At 34.9% G+C, this 7,627-nt stretch overlaps 1 non-coding gene across 1 annotated transcript; it reads left to right on the top strand.

The window, feature by feature from the left end:
* The first annotated feature begins 5,204 nt into the window (after positions 1-5,204).
* On the top strand, positions 5,205-5,277 carry Trnar-acg (transfer RNA arginine (anticodon ACG)). The gene has a single exon. It is a non-coding gene; the product is annotated as a tRNA-Arg (tRNA).
* The last annotated feature ends 2,350 nt before the right edge of the window (positions 5,278-7,627 follow it).

Below are 7,627 nucleotides of genomic sequence, written 5' to 3'. Positions count from 1 at the left end.
TTTTGAAGATATTTTTAGAATCCAAGAGGCCAATTTTATCAACTAACGTGTTTTAGTTGCTGTTGGGTGTCATCCCAATTATCATGGAAGAAAACAGATTTCTCTTTTATCAATTTATCATATGCGCAAATAATTGTGTGTATTAAGTGAACTTCATAACAACGTCTGTTAACAATGCTCTTTCCTTCCATCATCATCACCACCACCATCACCATCATGATCACCACCACCACCACCACCACCACCACCACCACCACCACCATCATCATCATCATCATCATCATCATCATCATCACTACTATGATCGTTACCATCGTTATTATTGTTACATCCAACGACACTATCACACATACACACACACACGCACATATATAAACACGTTACACCATATAAATATATATTTACGTTACATGGTATAATATATATATATATATATATATATATATATATATATATATATATATATATATATATATATATGATGAGAATAATGGAAATAGTATTTCGACAAAAGAGAGAAATAAAAACGAACAAAGCAAGTTATGTTTTAATCACCGTTTCGTCTTTATTTCATTCAGAGGAAATTTCGTAATAAAGACTAAACGTTGATGAACACATAAATCCGTTTCTTCCCCCCTCTCTCTCTCTTTCTCTCTCTCTCTCTATATATATATAGTAGGAATGGTAATTAATAAAAACCTGAAGAAAGTGCTCAATACTGTTGTAGAGCAAATATGCGTTTTATTTTTTTATTACCGTTTTTTTCTGTTTAGTTATATTATTGCATGCGTCTCAAATTATTAACGAGATAACATTCTTTTACCAGTTTCAGAAACTTACCGGAAGTTTCGTATCAAAAGCTTCAGAAACGTTGGCAATACTGAGCTGCGCGTACTGTGAAATTTTCGTACTGTTCCGCGCAAACAACTTGCCATCGTAATTGATGAATCCACGGTATGAGGTGTGTCAAATTATTAACAAGGCAGTTTGTTTCGTCAATAAAATGGGTCGTAAAGGTGGTTTGAGTAGTTCTGAAAAGAGTACTATTACAGAACAGCTAGCAAAATGTAAAACTACCCTCGAAATATCGAAAATAATAGGAAGGTACCATCAAACTGTGAAGAACTTTGTCAAGGACCCTACAAAGGTATGTAAGAGAGCTGATAAAGATACAGTTTTTTCACGCCGTTCTCTACTTCAAATTAAACGTGAAGTTGTTAAGAACCCTGGGCAAATAAGCCGCATCGTAGAATGACTCAAAAAGGACTTGATGTCGCCTTCTAAAAGAATTGGCAAAGTCTGTTAAGCCTGTGAAAAATCCTCCATTAAAGCAAACTCACATACAACACCGATTGAAATGGGCAGAGGATAATATGAAAACAGATTTTTCCAAAGTTTTGTTCACGGATGAAGTGCGTGTCACTCTTGATGGCCCAGATGGTTGGAGCAAGAAATGGGTCATAGATGGACGACATCGTCATCAGCGTTTAAGGCGCCAACAAGGTGGTGGTGGGATAATGATTTGGGCTGGGATTATCGAGGGTACTTTAGTTGGCCCATGGAGAGTTCCAGAAGACGTAAAAATGACGTGAAATGCTTACATAGCTTTTCTGAAGGAGCACTTTGCTGAAGAAGCAAAGGTTGATATTCAGAAGAACCATTATTTTTATGCAGGATAAAGCTCCCTCGCATGCAGCAAACAAAAGCAAAGAGTATTTGCAACAACTGTGGTTCTCTGGGCGACAAGAAATGAAGCGGCCTGCGAATTCACCAGATTTGAACCCAATTTGAAACCATTGGAGTATCATGAAGCGACGCCTTTATGCAAATGGATGCCAATTTAACAGCAGAGATGAGTTGTGGGATGCTCTCTTAGAGGTATCGCGAGGAATAACTGTTGACGAAATCACAAATTTGACTAATTCTGTGGACCAATGTCTTTCATAAAAAAGGGTCGTATATCCCCTACTAATTATGTCAACGTAGAAATTGCTATGTAGTTATTGTGTTCTAAGCATTTTTCCTAGTTTATTTAATGTTTGAAAATTATTTAAATAAACAAGTTCTTGGTGTATTGTGTTTTTTCTCAACCTCGTTAATAACTTGCCATATATTCGCTAATAGTGCTTTCAATACTTTTATTTTCTGATTGAAGTAACTGAATAGTATTGTAAGCACTTTATCAAAGTTTCATAGATTTTTATTCACTCGTTCCTTAATTATTAAAAAAAAATGTAAACTCGTTAATAATTTGATACGAAGTGTATATAATATACGTTACATCGGATGAATATGGAATTACTAGCAGGTTTACCTGATGTTGCCCAGTATCAAACGTAGCGTTAAATTCATAAAAAAATGAAGTAAAAAGCGGAAAGAAACCAAGACATGTGCATGCGAATATTATTTTATTCCCTCCTTTTTATCTTCTTTTTTCTTTTTGACTAATATTAATTTTAATTACGGACTCTAATTTTGTGCAAGAATATCTCCTGAAGAAGTCTTTAGTTACTTGTAACTGACTGACCGAAACATGCTTATAATTGTGTAGCGACATATGAATGCTTAAATAAAAAGTCTCGCATGTGAAGATCATATAATGATTAGATCACTCTGACAGACGTTAAAAACATTTAAAAATAAATGTTTAAATTTCAACGATATTTCTCGTTGTTAACGGTGGCCCGAATCGATTTGGTCCTTGCTAATGGAGTCAGAAATGGCTTCGTTGCCGGGGTTAAATCTCAAGACCGGCCCCAATCGTGACACCCTGCATAATTCTAGTGTCTGTAGGTATTTAATAATTATTATAGTAAATACTTATATCTATATATTTTTAAATTTTACTTCAGTCGAAGTTCTTAGAAATCAAGGGCCCACTACCTGGTTCTAACATTTAAACTTTATCCGAAATACATAGATTGTTCCATAAAATTTTTTTATCCCTCAACACTGAGTTAGTAAAGAAATTGAGAACATAATTTTCTTCTCCCCAATTAACCATTTTCATATGTTGTAGTATATCTTTAATTTTGGTCTCTTGGTCTTACTGGATTCCAGGACAAGAATTTATCTAGTCTGGTGGAGTATCCAATTTCATGCTGTTACTTAAGGTAACAAAGATGAACCATTCCTCATAAAAGCTTATGTAAGTCAGCCATAGTGAGGAGTTCTTATTTAGGCAGCAAATACTATGTGATTTTTGAATATTTGGCCAGGGTTTACTTCTAGGGAAAAGTATCGTCATGCCAGGTTGTTCTGACAAACCCCTGTACAGAGAGACCTTAGACACTCGAGGATACTGTTTAGTAGGCATTCAAGCTCTCCCCCCCTCTCTCTCTCTCTCTCTCTCTCTCTCTCTCTGTGTGTGTGTGTGTGTGTGTAAAGATAATAGTGTGAAAAACAATCCACCGATAAGCTAACGCCCTACTCTACCCTAACCGCCCCCTCGGCTCTTCCACAGTGAAATTCACGTCAAGTATTGACGTCATTCAAGATAATGACGTCATCTAAATTTGTATATATCTGTGCGATATCTTTTATTTAAATCGGACGCATATAAGTAGATATTTGAAAGATAAAACTCCGACAAAACTTATGAATTGATTCTTCGCTGTTTGTTTATCACCTGCAACTTTTTTTCCTTTGATCTGCTTTGAATCAGCAATGTTCGTTAACAGAAACGTATTTCTGTGAAACTTCACTATAATAGCGAAATTCGAAATTTTTGATACTGGATTTCAAGGCAAACCGCTGCTCTCTACTTTATGTTACAGTAATTAATACATCCAAAAATTACGAAAAACGATAAGGTAGAAAAAAATTAGCGAAAATAAAATAAAAGAGTTCCAAAATAGCGTATGGTACAACTCCTATCTTCGTAGCTCTTCAACTTTTGGGTTAAAAAATAGGGGGCTTTACTTTTGTGGACGACCCTTGTATTTTATATGTAATTTCATTTTTTCGTGCATTTTGTTTAATAAAAAAAATTAAAACGAACTATGTATGTTTTTAATAAATCTTGAAAGTTTACAAAACAAAATCTTTGTAAAACCTTCTTTAAATTAAAAAATATACACATGAGAAAGTGTGCTTGTAAAAAAAAATCAGTTTATGTAAAAAAAAATCAGTTTATGTAAAAAACAGTTTATGCTAGATAACAGTTTATGTAAAAAAAAAAAGTAAAAACAGTCTGTTTTGTAAATAAACACATTTGCTATGCCAATCTGACAAATGCGTATATTATTTTCGTTTATAATTAAACCGGAAGTTAAAACAAAACGACGTTATAGCAAAATATGTCCTTTTTTGACTATTATACTTATTCCAAATTTGATTTTATTGTCCACTACCACGTTGACTGAGGATCAACAAATATTCTACTAAATTTTTTGGTTTGGTTGAGTAAACTTGATGTTTCAGACAACTCTAGAGAAAAAAAGTCGCAGAAGATTAAGTCAGGATTTTAGGCCCGCCATTTGTGCGTACCGAGACGACTCCTCTATCTTCCAGGGAATTGGTCATGCAGCCATTTAGGAACAACAAGAGCTCCATCTTACATAAAAATCAAATCTAGATAGTGTCCCAAGCACTAATAATTGGACAAATTACATTTCTCAACATAGTGAGGTACCTTGTTGTTGTTTGAAGAGAGAATACGTGAAGTTTTGACGACCGTTCCGCACGAGTTTCTTTTTAAATCAGTTGATGCGGTTCCTGATCGACTTGAAATGTCGGTGGCGAATGAAGGCGTCTCTATTGAATTTTAAATAAAAAGTCCATGTATTATAATTTCTTCTCATCTTCATTAATTGTATAAATTATATTTCAAAAATAAATTTTATATATTTTAAAATAGTGAGTTACTTTTCAATCACCCTGTACATCCATATCTATTAATCAAATTCTAAATGTTTATTTATTTATTCATGTGTGTGTGTGTATGTGTGTATCTATACGAATAAAACTTTCGAACGGATGCACCGAATTGAAAAATTCTTCTTTTTTTCTCCGAAAGGTGTGAGGCCCTAGATTGTCCTTATCTATATATGGTTCGTAACGAACAACGCCGAGTCACAGAAAAAAGCCTGAAATACGGGTTTTTGGACCGTTTCGTGCAATTTTTGAAAAAGTTACCTGCCCATGTCAACGGAATTAAGCACTGTCTGTATACAGTCGTGGTAACATCTTTTGGCGTACGGACAGGACTTGTGGCGCAATGGATAACGCGTCTGACTACGGATCAGAAGATTCCAGGTTCGAATCCTGGCAAGTTCGTAATAATTTTAACCATCATTTTATCCAATGTTTACTCACTATCCTTACCCTTAGTTAGGGTATTTTTGTTTTTTTTAGTGATTTTGTTTTGTGCATATGGGAAGTTCACAAGGTAAGCGTTAATGGTAAGACGATGTTGAGTGTACTTGCTTTTGTGTTTGATTCGGTGTTGTGTGTGCCGACGCGGCGCAGCAGCTAGTTTGAATATTTTTTATTGTCATCGAAAATCGTGAAACAGTCATTTCCTCAATCAAATCGATTGATTGCCTGCTCTAGTTGAGAACCCACCACGGTGCTCCGGGATGAAGCTTACATGTCCCATCTTTAGTGACTTGATCTGTAATACGTTGTAGTCTACATTGCACTGTAGAGAACCTGTTGTTAATTTCATAAAATTATATTTACATAATAGCTGGAACTAAAGTTTAAAATGCAAAAGTTAAACACCATGGTTCGGTTGTGCTCTAAACAGAAACATTTTTTTCAAACTCACCCATGTCTAATCAAAGAATCTACTGATGATTTTATACGACGTTCCTTTCTGCTTGTGCGGTGATAATGTTATGCTGTATAAAAGTATAAACTTTGATTAGAATAGGACTGTTCCTTCTTTAATAAGATTTTTTTGATTATCGATTTTGGATAATTTGGATATTGGGGAATTTCAATACAAAATCTATTTAAGAACACTCTCAAACACATAAAGTGCATTTGTGTAAATTTTATAAAAATTGGCCCAGCCGTTTTGGAGTCATTGAGGAACGAACTCACATATAAACACAAAGTTCCTTTTATATATAAGTAGAGATATTACTTATTGTATATATTTAGAGCTCTAGTTCTCTATTATTGAGCTATTTATAAAAAAATGTGCTACAAAAACTTATATATTAGGGAGACATACTATGCTTAAAGCCTTGCTGGTAAACAAATATGTAAAGTATAAATTTATTTATTGCGGACTCTTATCCTCATCTTTCTTAGATGTTGTTCAAAGATAAGGATAATGGTCAGCAATAAATAAATTAATAAATAATACTAATCTCAATAATGAATTCTAATTAAATAATATATATACCATTCGGTACAGACACAACCATGGAAAACCAGATAAAAAATTATCGTGAATTTATAGGACCAAAAATCCAACCTTTATCGCCCTTTGGGGCTCGTGGCACAGTGGATAGAAACGTGAATCTCTACGGTTCCAAGTGAGAATTGTCTGAAGATAGCGGTTTCAATCCTACCCAAAGCCGGCCAGGTGCTTACTTGGCCAAAACCTGGTGAAACGACAACAACTATGGATGACAGTCATTGCTGAGAATGCAGTCTGGAGATTCGGAGTTTCTATTCCGGCGCGGTTATCCCCTGACGAAGGCCAGATGAATAGTTGACCGAAACGTCGTGAAACAACAACTAAGAAAAGATAAGGATAATAGTCCGCAATAAATAAATTAATAAATGATATTCATCTCAATAATGAATCCCAATTAAATAATAGAAATATGTAAGTGTTTAAGAAGGCTGATTACAATGTAGTAATGGTGTAGTAACGTGTCGTATTGACAAAAACAGACCGTATTTTATTTTAAATCTGCGTTTATCTTAATACATATACAAAGATTTTAAAATAAAATGCAGTCTGTTTTATTTAATATCTATTTTTCGAAATCTTTGCCAATTTTCGACTGTTATATTAAAGAGGTTGTGTGTGTGTGTATGTGTGTATGTGTATGTGTGTATGTGTGTGTGTCTGTGTGTGTGAGTGTATCTGTGTGTGTGTCTGTGTGTGTGTCTGTGTGTGTGTCTGTCTGTGTGTGTGTGTCTGTGTGTCTGTGTGTGTGTGTGAGTTCGCTCCCTATGGATTCGAAAACGGCTGGGCCAATTTTTACAACATTCCACACGAACATATTTCCTGTACCTGGCAGTGTTCTTAGATAGGTTTTGCATCGGAATGTTTTCGATAAGTATCGATAATCTATAATGGAAATACTTCGATAAAAAAAAGGAACAGACGATTTTGACAAACGTTAACACCGTAAACAGCCTAACACCAAAGGGACGTTTGAGAACTTTTATTACAACACATGTCGAAAGGCTCGACAAATATAAATCAACAGAAGGTTCGTAGATATCACAAAGGCGTGTTCGAAATGAATGTTTCTGTTTAGAGCACAGTTAAATCATGATACTTGACGTTTGCATTTTAAACCTTCATTCCGGTCCTGTATATAACCTTAAACTATATCCGAGAGTGAGGCCCCAGCTTGCGGGCTTTGGGGAGTGTGGAGCCACCCTTTAATTGCCATTGCTCCCAGGTTCACTCTGACCCGGAGTGGTAGTACCTATT

This window comes from Euprymna scolopes, chromosome 14 (genome assembly GCF_053919585.1).
Source record: "Euprymna scolopes isolate OS-2025 chromosome 14, ASM5391958v1, whole genome shotgun sequence".
Classification (NCBI taxonomy): Eukaryota; Metazoa; Mollusca; class Cephalopoda; order Sepiida; family Sepiolidae; genus Euprymna; species Euprymna scolopes.
Note: the sequence above shows the minus strand (reverse complement) of the source record. Positions and strands in the feature narration are given on the sequence as shown.